The sequence below is a fragment of the Siniperca chuatsi genome, linkage group LG22 (assembly GCF_020085105.1).
Source record: "Siniperca chuatsi isolate FFG_IHB_CAS linkage group LG22, ASM2008510v1, whole genome shotgun sequence".
NCBI lineage: Eukaryota > Metazoa > Chordata > Actinopteri > Centrarchiformes > Sinipercidae > Siniperca > Siniperca chuatsi.
In genome coordinates this window covers 11,526,482-11,552,848 of record NC_058063.1, presented here as the reverse complement: position 1 = coordinate 11,552,848, position 26,367 = coordinate 11,526,482, and the positions used below count along the sequence as shown (strand labels likewise).

General features: G+C 39.3%; 1 protein-coding gene across 5 annotated transcripts in view; it reads right to left on the bottom strand.

The window, feature by feature from the left end:
* Nucleotides 1–25,028, bottom strand: part of LOC122870371 (phospholipid-transporting ATPase ABCA1-like) — a 165,570-nt gene extending 140,542 nt beyond the window's left edge. For 2 of the 5 annotated variants that reach the window (XM_044184495.1, XM_044184499.1), the window contains exon 1: nt 6,218–6,534. The gene's annotated coding sequence lies outside the window, so the exon portion shown is untranslated. Of the gene's footprint in view, nt 1–3,257; nt 3,276–6,217; nt 6,536–25,009 lie in introns of those variants that run through there. The other 3 variants (XM_044184497.1, XM_044184496.1, XM_044184498.1) reach the window with 3 other exon arrangements.
* Nucleotides 25,029–26,367: the final 1,339 nt, after the last annotated feature.

The following is a 26,367-nucleotide window of genomic DNA, read 5'->3' as shown; positions in this document are numbered from 1 at the left end:
GGTTGGGAAGTCAGTGCCCTCTCTGTAAATGAAGCTTTCGACAGATCTTTTTTTGTTGAAGTATATACTACAAAATGCAAAACAAAAACAAAACTGCAATGTCATACAATATATGCATATACATATATTGTGTGTGTGTGTGTGGGTGGAGGGGTTATGGTATTGCAATATATATAAAAAAAATATTAACAATTGATATACCCTGCACTAAACAAAAATTACAAGTGCAAGGAGGGCTTTTAAATCCTCTAAAATATTCAAAGAATCAAGTTATTAATTGTTAATATTTACTGGCCAAGGTGTGTTACCTGGCTGTGTATAAAACATGTTGCAGAGCACTTCCACTGATGCTCTGTGAAGACTTTGAAGATTAGAGTATGTGTACTAGGTGGGGCAGGTGGGGATGGGGACAGGCTTTATAACCCAAGGGTAGTCCTGACAAATGTGCCACCTTTTAACGCTCCATTTCCTCTTTCTGTACAGGTTCCATCTTCCCCCTGCGTGTTTATATTATTTACTGCTACTTCATGGATATTTTATTTACTGTCATGGGAAAGTTGAGGCTCTCTCACTTCCAAATGGACAAATAAGCGCTTTAATGGGCTAAAGAATTAAAGTGCTCAAGGCCATTCATTGATCTAGATGGTAACAGGCTAAGCACAGGATGTCCTGACAAAATTCTTTTTGTTGAGAATACCAATTTGTACTGTTGTATAGGCCAACTGCGTTGAATTATGCTATTACTGCTGTTGTTAAGCTTTCAAATGCTTTCCATATTTTTGATGTTTACCAGAGATTGCTTTAGGATGAATGTACTACAATCACACCACCTCCTCCACAGTAGTTTTTCTTGTAGTGCACTATTCATTATTTGCTTTAGCTTTCAGTACATGACTTACTTTGTATATTGTTGGAAGGAGATGGTGGTTATGGAACTGTACAAGGGTAAAATGGCCTGAGTCTTCACATAGAGGCCTAGCATACGCATGACCACTCAACTCCATCAAATGCTTGTATAATTGAGTATGCGCTGCATTCCCTTGCACAGCTTTCAAGCCTTGTCTTTTGAAACATGTAATGCACAAGAGAAGGACAGTCTGGTACCACCTCCACTCTGAAATCACGTCAAGCATGAAGGGTAAACAACATCTCTAAGAATTTACTAAACCCATACATCAAAGAATGTGGATGCGTGAGTTGTGTTGGTATCTGAGAAAATAGATGTGTCTGTAAAAGATGATGTGTGTGTGTGTAGGGGGGGGGGCAGCTTAAGGACTCTTTTTCAATTCCAAATCTAAAGAACAGATAACAAGTAAAAAGAGAGGGTATGATTGTGATTTGCATTGCAGCCATAGTGTTACACAATGAACACAGTTCTCCAGAGAACAAAACCCATACAGTGTGTTTTCCAGATCATTATTTTAATCTACAACTAGGAGCAAAGAGAATAAATGAAATAAGTTATTTTGCCACTTTTTAGACTTGTTTTTCACAAGACCGTGGCCATCAGGCGCTGGCATCAGCTTTTCACGGTATCATTAGTTCCAAAGAAAGCCCCAAGAAAGGAGCAAGGAAGGGAGAAAGGGAGAAAATGGAGTGATACAAAAAAGGAAAGCAAAGTATTGAGAGGACGTAAGTGCTGATGCATGCCTGGCATTTGGGGACTAGGGACAGCAAAGTGCATTATTTCAGCCCCTAGGATGATGGAAAGAGTAAACAGATATTTGTCATACAGCATGCGAGCAGAGGACGGCAGAGAATGCCTGCGACATCCGTTACAAGGGAGCCGCTATAGCCCTCTGAAGGGTATAATGGTCCCTGTGCTCCTTCATTCAATCTGTCTTTTTTCTCTTTCTAACTCTATTTCTATCATAAGCTCCCCTACAACCTCACGGCAGTAGGAATTCATACTGTACGCTGTGAAAAGGAAGGTTCAAGGAGATACTTATGGAATTTGTTTTAAAAAACTGGTGATACATTATGATGAACCACAACACTTTCCTCTTTGGGTGTTTTGTTCAGGTTATTGTTTTGAAAGTGGAAGTAGTTTTTTTTGTTGTAGTCCCCCCCCCAAACACCGGCATGATCATCATTAATTTCTGTACATTTTAATCACCAGCATGACCCATGCTGCTTCAGTTACAATAATCTAAACTTAGCCCAGATTCATGGCCAGCATATCCATAGGCTTTGTACAGTATCCAATGCACTATCAACAGCCAGTGGTAGCTTAAACCTTGCTTATACTAGCTATCAGCACCCTGTTCTCCCTGGGGCACCTCTCTTGCCTATCCCTGTGCCAGCTCGGCCAAGTTACAGAGTGCGCATGCGCCAACGCGCATGCTGCCTGTTGCCGTAGCTCCGTCTCATTGTCTTACTTTGTCCAGCTTTTAGCTTTCCTTTTTCTTCCAAACTTGGGTGCAGACAAAAGAGACTTAAGAACACGAAAAAGTGAGATCGCTGGCAAATAAAATGGACGAGCTAACATTATAGCCTGGAGTCAGACGGAGATCTGTGAGTGTAGTTTGATGTGCTTCTCGGAGACATGGCTACACCAGGATATCCCGGATCATAACGTTTCCATCGACGGCTTTCAGACTGTTCGAGCTGACAGGGATCACACCGGGAGTGGTAAGCGGAAAGGCGGCAGGCTTGCTGTTCTAGTTAACAACAGATGGTGTAACCCTAGTCACGTTACTATCAAGCAGAGTATCTGTAGCCCGGACATTGAACTGTTAGCTGTGGGACTCCGGCCATATTATCTGCTACGTGAATTCTCACGTGTCATTGTTGTGGCTGTTTACATCCCCCCCTCTGCTAACCCGGCATCAGCGTGCAACGCCATTCACACCGCCATAGCACAACAGATTCTTTAACAGATTCGACACACCGGCTCCTGCTCATCCCCCCTCTAACTCAGCTGCTGTCGGCCCTCAAGCTCCTCTGAGTAGTCTACTCCCCCCTCTCCATCACGCTAACGGCCCTCTTCACACTAATGACCCCCCTCCCCCGCCTGTAACCTCTGCTGTGTGCCTGACTACTGACCAGGTGAGAGGACAGCTGATGAAACTCCACTCAAACAAGGCTGCAGGCCCCGATGGAGTTAGCCCCGAGGTGCTAAAAGCCTGTGCCCCCCAGCTATGTCAAGTCCTTCAACATCTCTTCAACCTGAGCCTGAGTCTTCAAATGGTCCCTGTTCTGTGGAAGACATCTTGCCTCGTTCCTGTGCCAAAGGACTACACACCGGTGGCACTGACCTCCCACATAATGAAGACCCTGAAGAGACTGGTGCTGGAACAGCTGCGGCCCATGGTCAGACCCCTCCTGGACCCCCTTCAGTTCGCCTACCAGCCCCGGCTGGGAGTTGAGGACGCCATCATCTTCCTGCTGAACCACATCTACACACAACTGGACAAGCCGGCAAGCACGGTGAGGATCATGTTTTTTGACTTCTCCAGTGCACCATCTGGCCAGGCCTGCTGGGAGAGAAGCTGGCAGCGATGCAGGTGGATGCCCCCCTCGTGTCCTGGATTGTGGACTACCTGACTGGCAGACCACAGCATGTGCGTCTGCAGCACTGTGTGTCGGACAGCGTGGTCAGCAACACTGTGGCCATCAAACTCTTTAACTCCTCCCTCTAAATGTAGTCTGTATGACCCTAAGTCATTAAACTGGACATTGATCATTACATCTCTGCAATACTTGAGATAATTGTGCAATATCCTGTGTTAATACTCCTGTGCAATATACCCTTTTCAGTTTAAAATTCCCTATTTATTAATATTGATATTTATCCATACCTCTATTACTGCTGTGCAATATCCTCCGTCTCATTATAAATAAGCTACACTTAACTTGGCAGTTCATGCACTATTACTGTATACTGTATTATTATCATCAACCGGTAAACCCACTTTGTACTTCACACTTATTTTATTTTATACTTATACCCACTTGGTACTTAATTTATTTTCTGACCTGTATTATAGTGTTTTATATTTTTTTGCTTAGTACTTCTATTGCTGTGTGCACTGACGTGATAGTGAGCTGCTGTAGCAAAAGAGTTTCCCCTTGGGGATCAATAAAGTATTTCTGATTCTGATTCAAGTTGATAGGGAATATAGTTTACTGACTCAAAGATGGATCTTGATTATCTTTTAGACCCTCACACTGAATTCTCAGCAATATAAGTACAGTCCTTCTGGAATACAATATTTGGTTTTGGAGGAAGTTCATCTTATATCTCAGCCTTGTCCCCACTTTCCACAGCCGTGCAGAGCAGCAATGCAAGCTTTTAAAATGGCAACTTGGCCAGTCTGCTTACACAAAGCACAATATTAGATATTATGTTTGGTATAATGACCTGACATCAGACAAAAAAATAATAATTCCAGGCCTTTGCTCTTATAGTCAACCTTCTCATGGGAGAGCACATTTTGACACAAGAGATTTAATGCTACAAAAACTTGTAGCGTAAATGTATTAAATATTTCCCCCAATTGCGCCTCACTTAAACAAATATCTTAATCCTGGGGACACAGTGGGATTATCTTAACGCTAGTGTGCCAACAAAACACTTTTACATTTTATTTTACATTATTTCTATTCATTTTAAAATCAGTTGAACGTTTTTAATTGCAGATCCAAAAGTCATCAGTGTCCACATCAACAAATAAAAAAATGCACAATGAAAGCAGTATTAGTGAAAGGTAATAATATTACACACCTATTCATTTACTTGCTTCACTGACAGGGGCATAGAACCATAATTACTTATTTGGGAAGAATAATTATGCCATGCTTGAGAGGACAATGTGGTAACATTATGCTGCTGTACTTGTTGCACTGATGTTAGTTTTGACGATAACAAATAAATAACTCAATGTGGGGAATTTGTTCACATCTGCATGAATGATCTTTATCTTCAAAACGAGGCCCTGTCTATCTATAGCTGTCCAATAAAGGCAAAAAGCCCAAAAATAATATTTAAAAAAAGAGTGAAAAATGAGTGTCCTGCTTTTCTTCCAAACTATATAATTACTTGCGTTCAAAATATATTTTTAACACAGAACCTCAAATGAATTACAAACAGATGGTTTGTAATTCACATCCTAAAAGCTTTCTTTTAAAAACCTTTTAACAAAATTTATTGTTTCTGTCCTTGTGCGTGAGTGAAAGACATAGGTACACACTGAGTAAAAGTGTGTGCATGCTATATATGCCACATACTGCAGCACAAACCATCAACCCTAACGGCAACCAGTATCTAGAATTAGCACTGATAAAGTTTAACTTGTTACATTAAAAATAAGTGTTTCTACTTCTGTCATTAACTGAACCTTTTTACACCAAATACTCCCTTTAATCACAGAAAATTGAAGTTGTGATACTGCAGTCTGTCAAAATGATATCCCTGATATTAAGTCAGTCATTACAGGTAATCAGTTTTAGCAAAGCAATATTTCCAAGCTCTGGTAACTGTGCTTCCTGGGGCAACCTGTCAATCACTTTTAGCAGCTAATTACTCATTCATTAGAAACAAATGAAAATGACAAATAAAAAAAAAAGACAGGATAAATGTTAGCACTTAATGAATCATTAAGACATGTCATTCAAGAAGAAATTATTTTGCACATACACTATACAGTACAAAAGGTATGCCATATGTGGAACTACCTTTTTACTACTTGTTACAGCAGTCTAGGCTCATTGTAAATCATTAGCATGGGAGTAATGTTGCTCAGCACGGGCTAAAGTTCACGGCCTTTCCCATTCTGACTCAGCAAACAAGACGTTATATATGGCTATAATATGAGCATGTTCAAATTTCCTGATATTTGGTCTATAACTGTAACAAAACAATACGTGCTTAATCTAATCTAATTTTCTTCTGTTATTGTGTAACACAAAGGTATCCACTGAAATCCTTTAAGTCCTTCTCAGCCACTTTATTTCCATTTTAAAAGCAGCCAGCAGCCACTTTGTTAAATGCTTTCAAATAAGATATCTCAGGGTACTCTATGTGATCCACTACAGACAAGACAGGCAGAGGCAACAGAGACAAGTGTATAGATACCCAGGCCTGAGCCCGAGCTAGCCTCAGGAGTAGAGCGCAAGCTACAATAACAACAACAACAGAAGAAAGAAAGCATCACAGGAGGCTTGGCTACAAAACATGTGTCCTGTTAGAGAAAACAAACTGTCAAAAACAACCTACCTCCAAGCTGTTTGGTTTTCACCCATCAGCACATCTTGGGGCCTAAAGATGGATTTGACCAGTTTCAACAGCCGGCCACGCTTTTACCACTTCTCTTGCTCGATCTCTATCTCTCTCTCTCTCTCTCTCTCTCTCTCACATACACACACACACACTCCCCCTTTTACCTAGAGTCACCAAGTATGCAAATTGAGCCTGTCGTAGCGACTGTAGCCACAGTAATACCATAGCCAGGAAGCACACAGGTGGTGTACATTACACAGCACGTTCCCTTAAGCTTAGCCCTGTAGCAGAACACATATGTCTGCTTCTTGTAGTCTTGTCTGAGTCACCTGATGAGGCGAAGAGGGCGAACAGGAGCGTTGCCCTACATTTCGCTGACCTTGTTTTTGCATTCATGGGCCATGTAAGTTTGTCTCACGGGGTGTCTCGCAGTAAACTTTGAAATTCAGTCACCTGTTGACTTAGCACAAATTATTCACGAGCTAATTAGTCCTAAAACTCATCTTTTTTTTAATAAGTGAAGCGTCAATTAGAAAGGTTAGAGACCAGATGGGATCATGAGAAGTGTGTTTATTTACTGTGAGACAGAGAGAGCCGAGTTAAAATTGTTGATGATGTTGTTGATGAACAACTGAATGTGTCACATGGGGGGAGCAGCTAAGTACAGTGACTGTAGGGTTTTATAGCAACTATATAATTTGGTAACAAGGGGACTAAGGGTTTATTATGCTGGGTGATAAAGAATAATACCAAAGGTGCACTGGGAGGATATAATTATGTAGATGAGATGGATGTTTAGACAGGAAATAAACAGGGAACCCTTACACTGGATGATTTCTGTGTTCATTAGGAAATATGTCACCAACAACTTTTTTTTTCTTTCAGACCAAAGCTGAAGCAGGGCTATTACATAAAGTTCTGCAATTCACCATTCCCATATTTAAAAAAGCATACTACATTTGATTAACATTCCTGTAATTCATGTGAAGACAAATTTTGAAATACCAATTTAGGTTTTGACAATTTTGAACTACTAAATGAGAATTGAAAATACCAGGCAGATTTTCATATAACTTTTTGTCCTCCATGCTCTTACAAACCACAAGAGAAAACGTTTCTGTCCCTCGCAATCACTGAAAGGTTGCTGTGACTTGTGCATGAGGTGTAGGTCCATGCTCTCAATTCGCTACACACACTAACACTCATGAAACCCAGGTGAAACCTTGACTGCCCAAAAGTAATTGCTTCGACTAATGAAGTGCTGCCGCTCAAAAGGTGCCAGCGTGGCGGAGTACACCTGCTGTTCCCAGGTCAGTAAACCCTGTATTAGTCTAGCCATACTAATGAAAAACAAGGTGCACATTTGCAAAAGTACTACCTTGTAATTTGTTTCTTGCATACCTTAAGGAACAAATGATAATAGGAACACAACCTGAACCTGACAAGGAGAAATGAGCCAAGGGCCACAAACTGAGGAGCTGGATGAACATACAGTAAGTAAAGCAAAGTAGTGAAAAAGTTGGCAAATAGTTAATTTAATAGTTTCCATCTCTGAGGAGCTCAACATCAGTACATTATTTACTGTCTTTGGGATGTCTGCATAGAACGATGGGCAAGTGATTTCTTATTCTAAAGAGGGAAGTGTTGGAAATGCATGGTAAAATGAACTGGGGCATGTGGATCCAACTTCAAATTCTTTATCCATTCAAAAAAAGTGAGATTAGTTAAATAAAGCAGGGAGAAAAGTGGTCTCAAACCAGCTTTTTCGACATTGTGCTATACTTACTTTAATCACACACAGCTAGAAGAATACCCACTGGTCCACCAACTTTAACACCCTCATCACCATCTCACCACTCAAAGCATTATAGAGCACTAATGTTTGCTGCGATCTACGGAAGTAAAAATATTCCCTACCACACAAATTAGTGGAAGGAGTAACAAGCTTCTTTACAATCCTTGCTGATTTTATTGCCTGCTCAGGGGAACTCAAGTACAGAAAATTTCACTGACTTATTTATGTGCATCAAAGTTCAAGCTGGCACTATTACTCAGACCCTTGCGTGCTTGCATTTCAATCAATTAAAAAATATAAATAAATAAGAGAAATGATCACAGATGAATACCCAAGCAAGAATAGTCCATAACCTAGGCTGCTTACTGAGAGCAATCCAGATCGAACACCAGTGAGATCTGCCCGAGATTCTGTGCTAGCTAGCCAGCCGCTTTTCTTCTGCCCTTACTTTCTACAATTTCTCTCTCCCTGTTGATGAGGTGAGGAGTAAACACACATAGGTGCTTGTTAACTATGTTCATCTGGACAGACTGGACAGGTGATGGACACTGGGCAGGGATACACCTAAGACAGCCCTATAGGGTCACAGCTGGCATTTTGGCTTTCCATTCTGTGTTATGTCTTCCCCTTAGCAGGAGAGTTGTCCTGGGGAAAAGAGAACCAGAAAAGTTGAGGAAAACAAATAACAGCCTTCCTCGACAGATGCTGTTGCCTCTTCCTGACTGCCGGCCATAGGTACAATTGTGTTTGTTTTGACTTCAGCCAGCACAGCCCACACAGACTGTGCAGAGGAAGAACAACACTTTTTCTTTCTTTTCTATTTTGACATCACCACTGTATGGACTGCAGTGCGAACATAGTGTGAGAAAAACAACACCTTGAAATTTGGAGTCACAAGGCCATTAGCTTCAAGCAGAAGAACTGAAGATAAATTTGGCCCATTTCTTTCTGTTATGAGACAAGCAAAAATAAAAGTCTAATGTTTAAACATACAAGGTTGATCCAGAAGAAAAAAAAGTACTTTGCCACCACCGGAGAAGGCTAGTTTAAATCCCCAGTAGTGCTGCATCCAGCTGTGTTGAACAAAAAATAAGGTATGCACTGACGTTACTTTTTTACCACCCCACTCACCACGACAGGTAGCTGCTGCGAATAGGTAGAGTTGCAATAAAGAGACGGAAACAAAAAATATCTTGAAAACGGCCATCTGAATCGACAATCTGAATGACGATCAGTGGTCTGTGCACGTAGAAATCAAGCAAAGAATTGATCTTGTTCTGTTCATTTGCGGTTCCCTCGCTGCCTCATTTGAGTTACAAGCTAATAGGTGATTTCAGATTTGTTGTGATGACATTACTGTAAGTAAACTGCATTCTAAAAAGTTATCAAACAGCCTTATAATTATCCACACATTTTCCATCTATGGTCACAAATCCAAAATGCTTGTACACATTACTTCTCAGACAGTTTGGCGTCATTATCACAGATCTCTAGTTTATTTAATTTCACATCAACATAGAAAGCAGCAATAGCTTAGTTAACTGAGGGTAACAGGGCATGCAGTAAATCAGAGTAACAGTGCATTTTACTAATGCAAAGGTTACTAATCCAAGGTTCAAGCAATAGTTAAAATTTAAAACAGGATACCCTCTTTTGCTAATGTCCATGGTGGTAAGCTGGTGAGGGATCACATCCTTGTCACTGCACCAGTGGCTCCTGCTGGTTGGTCTGGCCATCTGCATAAATGGGGACAGGATCTGCGGAGCTAGCATTAACTCCAGAGCATATAACGCTGTCCAGCTAAAGCTACTTACTGACAGCTGAAATTAATCAGCTGGTGACTATGTGTTTGATGGTGGAAGCACATGGTTGCCTACACCCTCCCTGGGCCAACAGTGGGTGTTTGCAGCGATAGGGAATGCAGTGTTTAGGAAACCGTCCCTACCAAATTAGAGAGGTAAAAAATACAATTTTTCTCATCTGTGCAGGTGGACAGCCTGTGATAAATGGGCTAACAGTCCTCCAGGCCACAGCCAGGTGTGACACCTGCTGCCATACTGGCATACAGAACCACAGAAACAACAGTGCCAACACCAGCTATTTGCCAACATATTGATGGAGCCAAAGTCAGCAATGGTATCATCTGCAGTAGTTGGTGCTCCTACATCAGCTTGGCTAGCTGGAACATTCACTTGTATTGGTGAAGATTTTCAGCAGACTGAAAGGTTGTTAACAAGTCTTTTGGGATCCTGGGTGCAATTCTGACAAACTCTGAGGGGGGAATTCACAAAAGTATTGCACAGCTTTTGCGGTCGCTACCTAAACCATAAATACGACAAAAAGAAACCATGTAATTCTCTAAGCACCCGCAAAGGGTGAACTGCACCCCTAACTGTGCTGCCAAGCACACAGCGTCTCGGTGCTCCGGTGCTATTTGCAGGTATGTAAATTAGGCAATATGCATACATTTGGTGCAAAATTAGCCCCTTTCTATGCAAATGAGCCTCATTGCAAAACAAGGTCAAATTTACAAACACCAGCGCTAATAGCCACACACAGTTAGAGTGAAATTATTAGCGTTTTCAGAGAGTTGGTGGTAACTGAAGCGCATTTATAAGGGGCGTCACACCCGGACTTTCCAGTGATCATGGCAGCAGTGACTGTAGCCAGGCGAAGCAACAGCGCATCACGGTACATCATATGCGCACAGGTGGCACAGAAACAGTACAATACCTGATATTCACCATGAGGGAATGAAACTGGAAAACAACATAAAACCTGCTGCTCTGAGAAACGTAGATGGTGGTTTCGCACTGTAACAGTCCAGCATGGAGGAGAGTAGGAGAGAAAAGAGCTCTCCATGCACCCAGAGGCACGAGGGAGAGCGCACAGTTAGAGCACCCCAAATAACAATCACTCCATACAGAGTGAGATTATAGAAAGAGACATAGAAAGAGACATCTCACAGATAAAAACAAATGAAAGAGCAGGGGGGAGTTATTAGATCATTAGAATAGTTAGAATTAGATTAAGTCCTCTTTCAAATCAAACATCTCTTTTCACATGAGTGGAAAGTATTGTTCTTGCAACTGCATTTATAATATTGTTTGACTCAAACGTTGCTTAACCATGTCATGTGATCTGCTATTTCAGAACACCTTAAGAGCAAATATTACTGGGACCACTACAGAAAATTGCTGATGAACATTTAACAGATGCAGAACAATGACAAATTGCACTCAGCTGCAAAACTGCTCTGTAATATCATTAGCGCAATATCGTTTGTGAATCAGACCTTAAGACGGGGGAAGATAGTGGTTGTAAATGATGCACACTTCATGGTGCTATCAGCAGCCACAATTCATTCTTTCCAGTTCATTTTCATTGCCCTTAGTTTAAACAAAATACTCTACTAATAACCTTATGATTTGATCCCTTTGCTGAAATATGAATGTGTTTTATGTTTTTCAAAGATTTTTACAAATCATTAGGGATGGACTTGTAACCATTGGGTAACTCACTCAGACCTGCGTGTTGAAGAACACTTGAGTATTTGTTTCATAAGAAAATGAGTATTTGTGCCATCACCTACGATATTGTTCCAAACTTTTGAACTTTTGAACTCAACTTTTGAAACATTTCCCAAACGTAACACATCCTGCTGTTTTACAGTCTTCATTTTCAAAGCAGGGAAAAAGACAGTCCAACATTTGCAACTAAGATAAAAGCAGCGCTAATGAGAATTTCTGCTTTTTTATCTGTATCCCTCATGGAAATATAAACTATGCTTCACTGTGGAATTGTATGCCTGTGTTATCTGTAAATACCTAATTTTCAGTCTTAAAAGCTAAGTTCAAACAAACAGGTAACTCAACAAGAAGAACTGCAATAAATAACACCAGGTTACATTTTCATTTAAATACAAATGACAAGCAGTCTAGGCCATCAGGTTTCAAATGAGTGAGAACTTTTGACGGGGCACATCAAGCTATGATTTTCACAGGAATGAAAATTGCATGTGGTTGCTAATCTCTATACCCATTCACCTGACAGTCAGTCTCCAGAATACTAATATTAAGTTACACACACATACTGTATATTGATTTTATATATGCTAATATATTATCCCTCTATTTTTCTTACACAATAGATACACAACAGCTTATGTACTTGGAGATAATATGATGCCTCTGTGCATTAATACTAACACTGCAAACTGTCAATTTACTTTAGCACACTCATCCCTGACCCTTAACACTAACCTTAAGGCTTATCCATACAGTGTTTCACTGAGGTCTGACCGATCTACTTGTACCTTTGTGCGTGTGTTTCTCTGTCCCAGGCTCAGTTTTCAAAATGCTAATCATATAGAGTGTCCCTTAATAAGTCTTGTATGCTCCCAGCAGGTGAGATCTCAGGCCTCTAAGACTAGCCCCACACAAAAATTCTCTTTCCATTTTTAGGCCCAGCTTGACCGATCCACAAGTCATTATCTGGGAGAGTCACACAGATTTGGATGGCCCTGGAAATCTTTTACTGTGAATAAGTTTAAGACTCAATCTGTTGGAGAGTAGCTGCAGAGTAGTCTGCATGGCAAAAAAAAAAAGTGAGTACATAAGTCAATATGTGAAAAACATTTGCCAACTGGGCGAAATCAAGTGACCTGAACCCTAAATTTGCCCCAGCATGATCGAGCATAATGACAAAAGTAGTGAATGTGGAAGTGGATTACTTTTGGTTCAAAAGTGGGAAATGTATCAATTTGTAATAAAAATATTTTAAGAGGTAAAGCAAGTTTGTAAGAATGTTTTATGTTCTAATTTTAAGAAATTTAGCATCTGACATTCATATTTCAACTCAAGTTGTTTGGTGGTTAAGGGACAACAATGGGAATGCTTAGCCTGCTTTTGACTTCACTTTTGAACAGACAGATGGGGTCATATGGATCTACAGAAGAACTTGAGATATTTCCTTTAAAGGTGATTAATAAAAGTGCAAAATTTTAAAACAAACTACAAGCTGATGTAGTGCTGTAAAATGAATAAGTAAAAGTGAGTAATTTGGCCTCTCTTTTTAATTCTTGTCAAAACCTAGCTGTTGCACTCTGAACTAGCTGCGGGGGAGGAACAGATCAGAATACAAAGAGCTACAACACTCAATCCAAGAAAAAGTAACTTTTTCCTTGTCAAAAAATACCTCATTTGGAGATCCCTCTTAATGAATCAGTCTTGATGAAAACAAGACTGAACAGTCTGTTGGAGTTTCAAAACTCAAACCTGAATGAAAGACGACATCCAAGTTCCTGGCAGCTAATTTGACATTTCTTGCAGAATGTTGAGAATTTGATGGATAATAGAGAATGCAATTAGTGGGCCAAAGAAGAAAAAGAACACACTGTAGAAAGTTTTGAGACATAAAAATGTCCAACTTTACTCTTGCTTTACACTTACTGCAATAGCATTGCTGGATTTTATGAGCAAAAACAGCAAAACACTGAGGATCTTTAGTTGGCAAAGTTGAACACATTATTGCCGGGAATGTACACATCTTTAACAGATCAAATCAACAACTCTATTTCTACAGTCTGTTAAATCTATTATTCTAGTGTGTGGCCAGTTTGAGGAGGGGCCCAGACAGCTCTGGCTGTGCTGCGTAAGACATAATCATTTTGACAGCAACGTCTAGCCTGTTGATATCCCATTCGTCAGCTTCAGCCTTTTAAAATCTTTCCTTCTTCTCCACAAAAGTTGTGAATAACGGAAAATACATCTTGGATTTAATTAAACTACTAAACAAACGGTATCTGTGCAGAGTACAGAACATACAGTACCACTTAAAGGCAGGTAATGTACTGCTCATAATGTTCCAATCTTACGACTGTTATAAAGATGATCATTTAAATCTATGCAATTCTGAGGCTGTAGTTCAAAGTTTTGAATGAGACTGCATTATGTCCTAGGGTGTTCATTTGAATTGTCAAGGTAGAAGGGGTCTACATTCATCATCAACACCTTATACACAACATGGTGATTCAACACCTCTTTGACAAAGTGTTATATGCATTATTAGCTTCACAAGGGTAGCATTTATTGCAGGGCTGTTGGATTGGATTGCATTATTTTGTGCTGAATGTTCCGGTTATGTCCACCCCCTGTATGTCTACCTCCAGTGGCACTGCCAACAATGTGAAAGTGCTAGCAAATCATTTCTTTACAAGGCAAAATAAAAATAACAACTGATTGCGTATTGATTACTGCTAACTGAAATAATTAGAGGAAGGCATCTTGTCCCTAATCTCTCTGCAATGTGCTTGGAACTCATTGTGACTTGTAGAGATAGCAGGACCCTTTTTGTGCCTCTTTAAAGAATCTTATAAATTTGAAAGGATGATGAGGTCACTGGACGTTTTGCACTCCAGACCCTTATTAAAAGTATGAATGGTGTTAGGCATGCATTGAAGCATGTCTGAACAGAGGAAACTGCCAAAAGTTTTCCACATCACATCAGCACACAAAGGCAGTCTTAGTCTGGAGAAGTAATTATTTGCACCGAATGGCCACATATCTGCAGCCTCGACAAAGAATGGCCTGAGTGATGCTTATACCTGGTGTCTCAAAGAGATCAACCTGTGTTTTGTTCAAATAAACCTCACCTGGATAGTAAAAAGCAGTCTTTGACATATTGTCAGCTGTCATTGTAGGAGGAAAGACATGTTGCTTACTAAGAGACAAAACCAAAAGCTCTCTAATATTACAAATATCAAGGGTGCACACTGAGGAATAGAAGCAGGTAATGGAATTTCAGTCTTCTGTGTGTTAGGGACACATCACAAATCGACTCATTTGTAGTTTCTATCTTTCTTTTTCTCCACTTTATTTTTATCTATTGTGTGAGTGCCTTGGTTCAGTATCAAATTATGTTACAAAAACTGATAAAAATAGGAGTCCTGGGCTTGGAAGATGGGACACTGTGTTGAGGGGAGAAAAGGGGATAGTCTGATTATTGACACTTACATTTAGGTTTTCCAATTATTCAGCAAGTACTCATGAGTGGACAATTCATAAGAAGCTATTCTGATTATATTAAATCTAAATGCATTTTAAGGGCAAAATCTATTAAGGGGCCTATTTTGTATACTGTACACAATTTTGAAATTGACATTATTTATCATACTGTAAAGCCTTCAAAGTGAATTAGTGTTTTAATTTGGTGAGTAGTTTGCTATGCCCACTGTTTATGGTTCCACGTCAAAGAAAATGGCAGCGTGCTAATGGTAGGCCATGTTCCCAGAGTAAGCACTCCACCAACTCAGACACAAATGGACATGTATTTATGTCAATTAAATTAAAGTACAACAGTCAAAACAGCTGTTAACCTACTTCTTTATGCACAGATAAGTTGGTGCTCTTCATTAAGCAAATCATTTAACCTTTCAGTGGTCACATGTTTTATTTAAATACCGTCAAACAAAATAAAATGGGTTGAAAAGATGTGGTGGTGGCAAGAGGAAAAATACAAATACTGTTGTTAACATCTACAGCTACATTATTAAACATTTCATGCATTTTGTTGATTTAGCTGTTTGCCCTGACAGAAATGATGTGTGGAAGCCTTTAATATAGCTTCAGTCATGTTTAAAACGTATACTTTCAATTGGCCACAGATAAAACGAGTATAGGAAAGTTAACTAGTGGATTTTTAACATTTAAGAGTTTACAGAAATGTGGGGATTTGGGGGCATCATTACAAAAATTATTATATCTTTGTCATGTTGTATCTTAAAACAAGAAATACTATAGCAATTTTACATGTTGGCGTCATGTGTGCCAATTTTGTAAAAAGAAAATATATTTTTTTCTATACAGCATTGGATAATACACTATAAAAGTATAAAAATACACAGGACTTTCTGATGAATAAAATTAATTTCTCTATGCACACTGATGTATTACAGAAGTTATCTTGTCACATTCACAAGACCGCAGTATAATAATCTATGAAAAAATATGACATTCAATTATAATGTCTTGTGTATAAGGAAATTAAATGTATTCCACAGACAACTTAAGAAAAATAAATCTCTGATTGAACCAGTTTTAAGTTATAGCAAAGAAGAAAGCATATCAGACGATAATACCCAGTGTTTTCTTTCCATACAGCTCAAGTTGTTGTGGTTTGATTTGTCTGGAGGCTGCTTGAGCTTTTAAGTTTAGTCTTGATAAAGGTTATATGATTAAGACTATAAAAAGTGGAAATTCAGTGATTGGCACGAAAAATGTTTTATTTTTAAAAACAACATTAATTTCATTCCTTGCCCCTTTATGAACCTCACTATGTGGCAGGCAACGAAATACAACAAAGGTGTTAAAAATTCCATTTCGGTTCAGAGCAAAGCGATTTAAAAATAATTTCATTTTCAAGCCTTTAGACGTTAGACTGTTTGAGAAATCATCCTTATTTTCGTAAGGTTTACGAGAGACTCATTCTTTCATAAATCTGTATGTGAGATAATAATCCCCACTATTCCCCTTGGAAAATCACACCCTACATGCTCACTACAAACAAAAAAAATTGTCATTTGATTGTCAGGCGAGTTTTCAACTTTAACTTACAGGATAAAAATACACCAAAACAGGTCTAGCATGTGAGCAAAATAGGAATGAAATGACCACTAAAACTGAATATTTTGATGTCTTGGCCATTTGTCTTGGATATCCTCAGACTTTCAACTAGGCAGCTGAATGTCATCTGAAATCACATTAATGTCATGTAATGAAGACATTAATGAAGATTTTTGAAGGGGACTGAAGTGGGTACAAGCTTCCCACCAGCAGTGCCTATGATCTGCATTCAAACCATGGGGATAACAAGTCATCTAACTACAATTCACATTTCAAAATCCTCTTCTAGACAACCTGTGTGGGAACTGAGAACGCTTTTTGTTTTTTGTGAAAAGAATTGTCAACTTGCTGCATTTTCTTTTTAGCAGTGCTGCTGTTGTGGTGAGTAGAAAATAGCCTAATCGATCCTAAGCATGTTATTTCATGTGTGAAGAGACATGGAATTTTTCCATACAGGAATCCTACGTATGAATGCCAAAAACTGCTGTCTTACTTAGATTTGTGAACCAAGATTTGTTTAGGGTCCATGTGTAAAAAAGGACTCAAGATGCAGTGCAAGAGAGCTCAACTGCAAATAAGCTGTCAACTCATCACAAAATGCCACACATCCGCTATTTTGCCCAACCTATTCTTTACACAATACGGCCAGGGTAACACAAACACAGATGTTATAAATTGATCTCAGTGTGATGTTACAGCCTTGAGCTCTAGCTGGGAATACAGGAAATTGACTTGTATCTTTTCATGCTGTATTTGAGAACAAGAGGTTGCTCTGATTCACCTCACCGCATGAGGGAAAAGAGTCGATAAAAGGTGGATAAACTGGCTGGAGGACATTTGCACGAGCTGCATCAGTCTCTTGATAAAGACCAACACTGGAACACACCGGTTGGAGCAGCATCTGCATGCATGGCATTTTCCCTACACTTCACAGTACAGTACTTTCCTAGCAGTGTACTAGTGACTTAAAGATAAGTCATTCCCTGTCATGTAAATATATGGTATATCTGCAATGCACCACAGCTCTACACCGCACCAGTAAAAGAAGAGATAAAGCATTACAACATCTAGAAGAGGAGCTTTTTAATAATTCACTTTGGGAAAATAAAGTTTCAGTATTCACACTGTAAGACTTTCATAAGATCAGATTTAAACAGTTGTTACAGAACAGCATCACTCATTTCATGTATTGACTAATGCTAAGCTATAAAAGAATCTGTGACAGGTTGCTAAACTACCTTAATTACTATATAAGTATAAAGCAAAAGGTCAACACAATATATTTTTATCTTCCATTAAGACACTTTTACAAGGTTTCTTTCTTGACATATTTTTATCTAGTATTTCAAACTCTAAGGCTCTGGGTGACAATGGATTTCTAAAAGGTTTGACCTTGGATTCACACATTCGAGTGCAGACGGCTCCGGCTGATCCAAATTGTTCTCTGTTCAAAGTCTGATTGGCATTTCAAAAAAACAGTCCATCGATTTGCCGAGGTTATTTCCTCCACTGTGACACACTCCCCAGGCTGTTATCCCAGCAGGAAGTTGACTTGCAGCTCAGTGTAAGAGCAGGCAGCGTGAGCTGGCTAAAACCACCACGTTACAAGCTGTGGTTGAACTAAAACAGCAGTTATGGACAGATGCTGACCAAGACATAGAGTTGTATACGAACACACAGGCTGAACTGCACATTTTTATTCTCAATGAAGAGGTTATTCAAAAGAAGAAGGGGAAAAAAAACAGAATGCCAGTCATATGATGTCCATAAATGCACAGTAGAGAGCTGGAAATCTTACACCAGTGATTCCCAGCCTGTGTATCTTTAGGAATCCCTGACTGATAATATATCTGCTTTGGCAGTATGGCCTTGGTATACACAATGGTTTCAAACAATGAGTAATGATGCTGTCCCATCTTCCACAGGATATGGACAACACTTTATCTATGATGCCTGGAATCTGTCTCGTCTACTCTCAGTTTTTGGAAAAAAACAACTTAGCAATATGGTCATCTTTGTCTACTGGTTGGCTTACAAAAATAGTTACAACTTGGTATGAGTCATTATGCAAAGGTATTCTGTGGCGTTTTTGACCAGTAGAAGTGCTACGGAGCAATGTTTTTACAAGTGGGTCGCTGTTTTGTTTGTATAATGCACGTGCACGCACCTTGGCGTGATTCACAACCTGCCAACTGTTTCATATTATTCCGCTGATCGACAGTTCGTGGTGGTAACGTGCCAACAAACATAGCAATGCGCCAACAAAGGAAGTGAAGAAGAAGACTGCTAGCAAGCAAACATGATGTAAATAATGCCTGATTTCAAATATTGGCTTTGCAAATGTTTTTACAGGGAAGGAAACACATTCAACTAATTTGTTAGAGCTCAAGGATCCAAACAATGCCTTTTACTGATAAACATTAAATGTAAACATACATTTTGATACATTTTGGGCACCTTTAAGTTGCTGATAATTTTTCCCTTCATTTAGGGAAATGGAATATATTCAAATCCATATTAATTGTAATTTAACTTTAACTCTTAACTTAACTTGACATACTTTTTTGGAATCCATAATGGATTTTGACAGTAGTAACATACATACATACACACATACACTTTTATATGCTCGCTCAATATAACCGAATTGACTAATCTTAAGCAATTGACATTGTTCTTGCCTCTTCATCTGTTTAGCGTAACTTTAGAAAATAAAAAGCCTGCACATTTGTCCTGCTGTGCCCTGTGATTGCCTACAACAAGGGTAGACCAAACAGAAGCATTTACCTGGAGCTTGAGTTTCCAGAATGCTTCTGTTCAAATCCAGACCCAAATGAACCCTTCATCCACATCTTTTCACAGTAAAGCCGCTGGCCTGACAAAAATATTTAGCCCTGCCACTCTCTCGATATTGGATATGTCACCCTCCATTGCCTGTACCATGGACCAATGTCAAACTCATTTTGCCTGTGGTGATTTTCTGTACCACGAGGAGCACAACAGCTTTCTAGGAGATGTTGCTGTCCATGAGAAGAATTTCCAAAAAGGTAAATACATGGTTAGCTCAAAGGGTACAATCTCTAAAACAGCAATGACAGAGAGATGTAAAGTGGCATGTTAACTGACTACAATCAAAATATATGAATGTCTTTACATACAACCAGACAGCTGATGCATGCTCACTGTATTGTTCAAGCCATGTAAATGCCCTACACAACCATGGAAGACCCACGCAGGTGTTTTCACTTAGTTTTCTCTGATTAGACCTTGCGCACAGACCAGGCTTGACTGACAACTCCCTGACTTTCTGTTAAGACTGTTAAGGCAGGACAACTTATACTTTTAACGGTCTTATTGGTATATTGAGTTTGGTGACCTCACGTAATTCCCAGCACAGCTTCTCCTTAATTCAACCTGAGCAAAGGTCGAATCAGCCAGAATAACTGAAAACACCTGTGTAGGTGTGCACTGTGCAGGGCTTTTCATTAAAATAGGAAAAAAGCTATTTAACATACACTAAAACATCTTTCCATCTTCATACCAATTATCAGTCTCTTAACTATTTAGCCAAAAGTGTTTCCCATTTACCTATTTTCTGTTTGCCTACACTGTTGTTCTTTCAGCATTACAAGTGCAAAAAAAAATCAAGGCACTTGTAGCCAAACTGGCAAGAAATAAGGACTGACAGGCAGAAAGAGTAAGGAGGGGGCTAGGAGGGCATTAAACCGCCAACACAGTGACAACCAATTTGGCAAAACAACCACTACCTGGCCGTTGCAATATCACCAGGGGAAGGGAACTTTACATGAAATGTCAGGGCAAACATTGACCGTGACAGGCTGACCATTGAGGTAATCCATTACTGGACTCTGATAATGGTGCCACTCATGGAGCCTCCAGATTCTCTCTGTGAGGCTCCCTCAATACCCTTGGGGTTCGGGGGTTGTGGGATGACTGTGAATGATGTGAGCGATGACGGTGAAGACGAATGACTGTTAGCGGAGCCAAGCCTGAGCTGCAGGGAGCACACTGAGACTTGATACAACACCGTCAAATATGTCTTCCAAGTCCAAGAGCCAAGATCAACTCATCTGCTTCAGTTATTGAGCCACCAGGTACAGCATTGTTATAAAGGCTTCTGCAGAGGGATGTAGAGATGCACCCTGGCAACACCATCATAAGATATTCATAGAGCACTGTTTGCAACAATCAATAAATTTAAACAAACTTATTCAAATAAAATTAAATAGTGAGATAGTGGATTTAAATAAGTCATCTACTGACTATGGCACCAGAAGTATGATGTTGCTTCTCACCCTTATGCATTTATGCAGAGCTTCTCTGTCATTTCAACAGATGAAACAAATCAAGAACGAATTAAGCATGAAGCTTTAAAGCTGCCAGTTACATTACTGCAAGAACTGCAGCTTCAGAGGTGGCCAAGCAATCTATTACAACAGCTATGCCCCACACTGACTTAATTATATATGTGAAATCCAGCTTCCAAATGCATAAATTAAAAATATAATGGCATGCCTATTAACATTCTTATACTCAGATTTATGAGGATGCATTGCCTTAAGTGTTAACCATCCACTACTATACAAGACTCACAGAAAGGATTCCGCCAGCATGTGGCAAAAAAAGGTCAAACCACAGAGAATAATTCATTGGCATGTTGCAACTCATACAGTACAATTATACCCACAGGTAGCTCTGTGGGCAATAAATGGGAATATGGATATGGTTGATAGATTATTTAAATGAGGCTGAATTCTGTATTTGAGGTACTGTGGGTGACTCAGACCGAGCTTAAAAATGTAAACATGTATTTCAGTTCCCTATATTATTTATCAATGCTATATAATGCTAGTCATTGTTTTTCTCATTTACAGAACAGGCTCATAGGCTAATGGCTGTGATGGTTGTTCACGCTTACCTTTAAACCTGTTGAGGAGCCTTGCTGGACTAGAGGTTTAAGGCGCTAACCATGTAGTCACAATATCCCCAGTTCATGGCCGGTTGGGGACCTCTGCTGCATGTCATTAGGAAATGAGAGAAGAGAGAGGGGGCTACTCTCTCGTTTCCTATCAGCTTCCGACTGCCACTCTCTAATAAAGGTATAAAATCTATCAATAATTGGGCAGGTTTTAGCAGTGGTAAAAAGTAATTAAAAGTAAATTCACTATAGTGCAATTTAGGTACAATTTGAGGTACTCATACTTTACTTTAATTTCCATTTCATGGTATTTTATACTCAGCTATGGTTACTCAGCAAGATTTTATACATAAAATGATCAGTTTTATCAAAATATGAGGAATTTTTTACATCTTAAACTACGCAACAATATATAAAGTAGTTAAAATTAGCCCCACCTGCACTAGCTACAACATTAACTGCTGCTCAGACATGAATGCAACCATAATAATAATCAAATAATAATGATATATAAATAACACTCACAGGGGCCATATTTTGCATAACAAGTATCTTTGATACTTTATGTACAATTTGGCAATAATACTTCTGTACTTTTACTTAAGTATGATTTTGAATGCAGGGCTTTTACTTACTTTACTTAATGGAGTATTTGTAAACTGTAGTATTGCTACTTTTATTTAAGTTAAAGATCTGAATACTTCTTCCACCACTGGGTTTCAGAATTTTCCTCATCTCATATACAAGTGGAGATCATTTAGCAAGCATTCATCACAAAGCAATTCAATGGCAATACCGTCAATACCAAGAACATCAATAAAATGAGCATGGAACAAATCATTGAGTTATGAAGGAATGAAAACATTATCAATGAATGTGCCACAATCTACTCAAAAAACCATTGCATTTATAGATGACACTAGCTGTCTGGTCGACTAGTCTGTCCCTCGGCGAGAAAAAATATTATATTACACCCAATAATCTCTCTGATGCTGTCTTGGGCTTACACATAATGGGTGAAATATGCATTTCTTCTTTGTGGAGCTAATTGCTCATGCCTTACAAATCCATACACAACGATCTTGTCGGCAGAGAAAAGTCAAACATGGCTGAACTGATCTGTGGTCTAGAAGCATCCACAATTTATTGTTTCCCTAGAGCACTTCTACGTAGTTGGAGCTGGTTAGCAAGCTACAGTATATTCTCTCACATCATTATCGAAGCAAGTATTAAAAGATAGATGGAATATACTGAAATGAATCACTGGCTTCACCACTGGCTTGCAGCTGGATAAGACAATTACAAGGATACAATCAGAGCCTCTTAGAGTGTCTGCAGGCAGCCAGACTGGTTGCAACCCATCAACCCATTTGCTCCTAGTGTATAAACAAGTCAATTTCCTTCTCATCAGAGAAAGTTGAGCTGTCAAGACGCTCCTCAAGCAATGATCTATGCCTGCCCTATGGGAGGGAACACACACATGCAGATGCTCCTCCCTTTCCTTTTAACAAGCGTCATTCAGTCTGTGGATAATATCTGTGAATAACTGAGCACATTTGAGTAAGCAGGTTGCAAGTGCCTTGACTGGCAATAAAGAGGATGAAGGGAGAGAAGAGAGAGGCATAGAAAGAGGAGAACGTGTTCAAGTTGAAATGCAAAGTTGCTCACAACTGTGGTTCCTGTCATCAGTATTCTGGGTCACTTCTGAGATACTCTTTTATTTATTTTATTCTGTCTCACACTTCCCATTCACAAGGTCTGGGGCTTTTCATATCACTCTGTGTGATGGAATGTACCCATTGTTCCTCCCTGGAGATTAAACTCCATGAAATGTCAATTTGAAATAAACCGTGAAAAAAAGAGAAACGATTCAAAATTCAACCCAAGCACTAGGGAGAGAAGGCGGAGTGGTGGCTGTGAGCGAGACAGTGGGGAGAGAACAGGGAGAAACTGACGAGGGAAGATAGGATGAGGAAAAAAAGAGAAGAGTGTTGGGAGGGGGGATTCCAAGATGTCTTCTGATGTGTCTTGGGCAAGGGAAGAAGTAGAGAGTGTGAAAGTGTCGTAAAAGCGTCTAAAAATTTGGGACTGAGCCGCCAAGCAAATCCTTTTTATTCCCCGAGCAAAACAGCCATCTTGGAAGAAAAGTGTTTTATTCCTGCACATTTTCTGCTACGGGCAATTGGAGGAACCAGCAACCAATACATTGTTAAGTGCCGCAGGAAGCTTGGGTGAGGAAGGTTAATGAACCCACCTTTTTCCATCATCCCAGTGGGCGTTTTTATGGGAGAAAAATTAATTACTTGCGACAAATACACCGGTGCTTGGACGAGCTGCCATTTCTGCCAGGCGGCCTGTGAACAAAAACATTTTTCCACGGCAGTTATATTAGCCATGGACCTGCCTAATCAGTGCCCTATGCAGAAACTCATGTCAACACACACAAAAGACACATAACCAAAGCTAAATCCCTAGACTCACTGACAAAACATGACAGCCCATAAAAAATGCAAAGTTCAAAAGCTCTGACACTGATGGCATGCTGTTTCCAGAGTAAAACACTGTACACTCTCTGCCATTATGCCTCTTCTCTCTAGGGGAACAGCCATGTGAAATGACAGACATTCTACCTTTTGAGCTCACAGCTCAACAGTCTTTGTCCCCAGCATCCTTAGATAGGGAGAGCTGCAGGGCTTGAGGATTTTCCTTTTTTTTTACGCAGTGCAGCAAGATGCTTGAAAATAGTAATGAAACCATTTGCTCCCATATCTCCCACAAGCAATGCCATGATTAAAATGACATGTTTTAGTGTCCCCCCGTTAGCAGCATATTGACCCCATTAATCACGCTGCTAAACGCCGTTTCCTTTTCTGGATCGGTCAGTTTGATGAACTGTTCATTGGCTTCATGTGTTGGAGAGTGCCAGGGTCTGAACCAGAATTTTTAAGCTAATAAAGAATATGGAGTTTTAAATAATTAATTTCATTCTGGCTTATGATTGCATTCATTGTTCCTAGCAGACATCATGGAGATGTGACATTGCATATAAATGAAGCATTAGCTATATGACTAAATAAATAGAAAATAATAATAATAAGCTTTATGTATTTATACAGCGCCTTTACAAACCAGAGTTACAAGGTGCTTCACAAAATACAGTACCATACAGATAAAACAAAATACTAAAAAACTATACAGATAAAACAAAATATTAAAAACAGCATTAAAATGCACAAATAGTTAAATATCGAAAGATAAAACAAAATATGCTAATGGTAAAGATCACTTGACACCCATAGACACAGCTATAAACTATGTGGAGTGCTGCCTATAAAATAAGGTGAACTGTCCCTATTCTCTCTGGTGATCAGCCCACTGACTATCATTACACTTAAGAAAAATGTGCTTCAGTATATGAACATGGCTCAGCTCACCTTAAATCCTTTGAACTGGCCAAAGACAAGTGTCCCTGAAGAAGGCTATTTATCCTCACACATGATTCATACCTTTGTATAATCTGGAGAGAGAAAAACAGGAAGAGGGGGAAAGATATGAACCAAGAAAGAGAGGTAAAAAAAAGGTGAGGAATTTAATGTGCATCTCAAATCAAAATAAAGCAGAGGAGGTAATTCAACAAGGCTATAGACACTACTACTGTCACTGAAAGGGCTGAAGTATAGCCACAGCAAGACAATTAAATAGCTATCCATTTGCTTTAATGGTCACATTTGGTGGAGGAATGACAAATTAGAATCCAATGAAGTTGTACTTATTATAGCTGGATGCTTGCCTTTTAATGTCTGCATGGTGCCACCCTGAACTCACAGACAAATTACCCAGAACACCACAGCAATGAATTATTTATTATGCGATATTGGATAACGGACACCTTCAGTTGAAACTTCCACAAGAAAAAGGGTAAAACTGAAAATGTCAACTGACTCAATTCTTGTGTTTCATTTGGTTAAGTAAAAACAAAACACCAATCATTTGTCTGTTGTTTTAACATTGCTTAGATCTAGCTGTAGACCTGTCTGACTACACAGAAATCAGTGAAAGAAAACTGGCAGCAGTGAAAACATTAGCATTTTTCCAAAGAAGGCAACTGAAAGCAAGTTTCTCCGAGTTATTTAATTTTCAGCATCACTGCAGCTTCCACAAACTTAAACATAGAGCACAAAGATATTGTTGTTGGAATCATCGTGCAATATGGTACTGCACAATATACTGTAAAGGCATCATTGTTTATGGCTGTATATTAAGGAACTGCCACATCTGATCTTCTCCAAATGTCAAGGTGCTGGTACTATAAGAAGACACTATTAAAAAGAAAATAAACAAACAATGCATTTTTTTCTTCCCAACCTCTAGAAAGCATCCATCTGACAGCAGAGATGTCAAAGAACTAAATCACCCTATAATTCCATTGCCAGTACATCAAACAAACTATCAAAAAATGCATTCAGATGTACAATGTAATCAATCCACTTACCGTCTAGGAGGCCTGTTGGGAACAATACTTAATTGACACTATTTGTGCAGGAATACTAAATAAGCAATGGCATAGATTGCCTTCAAAGCTCTCTTAGTGGGACATGCATAATTATGGAAACACAGACGCAGATGCTCTGGGTGATATGATGGCGTCAGAAGGCTCACTTAATTTAATGCAGGTACATCATTTGTCCTATGGGAGCTTTATCCTAATACAGGAGCTTATTGCAGATTTAGTTAGATACTAATTTCACTTATCACTCACATAAAAAACACTGCCAGAATTGCTACTGCATGA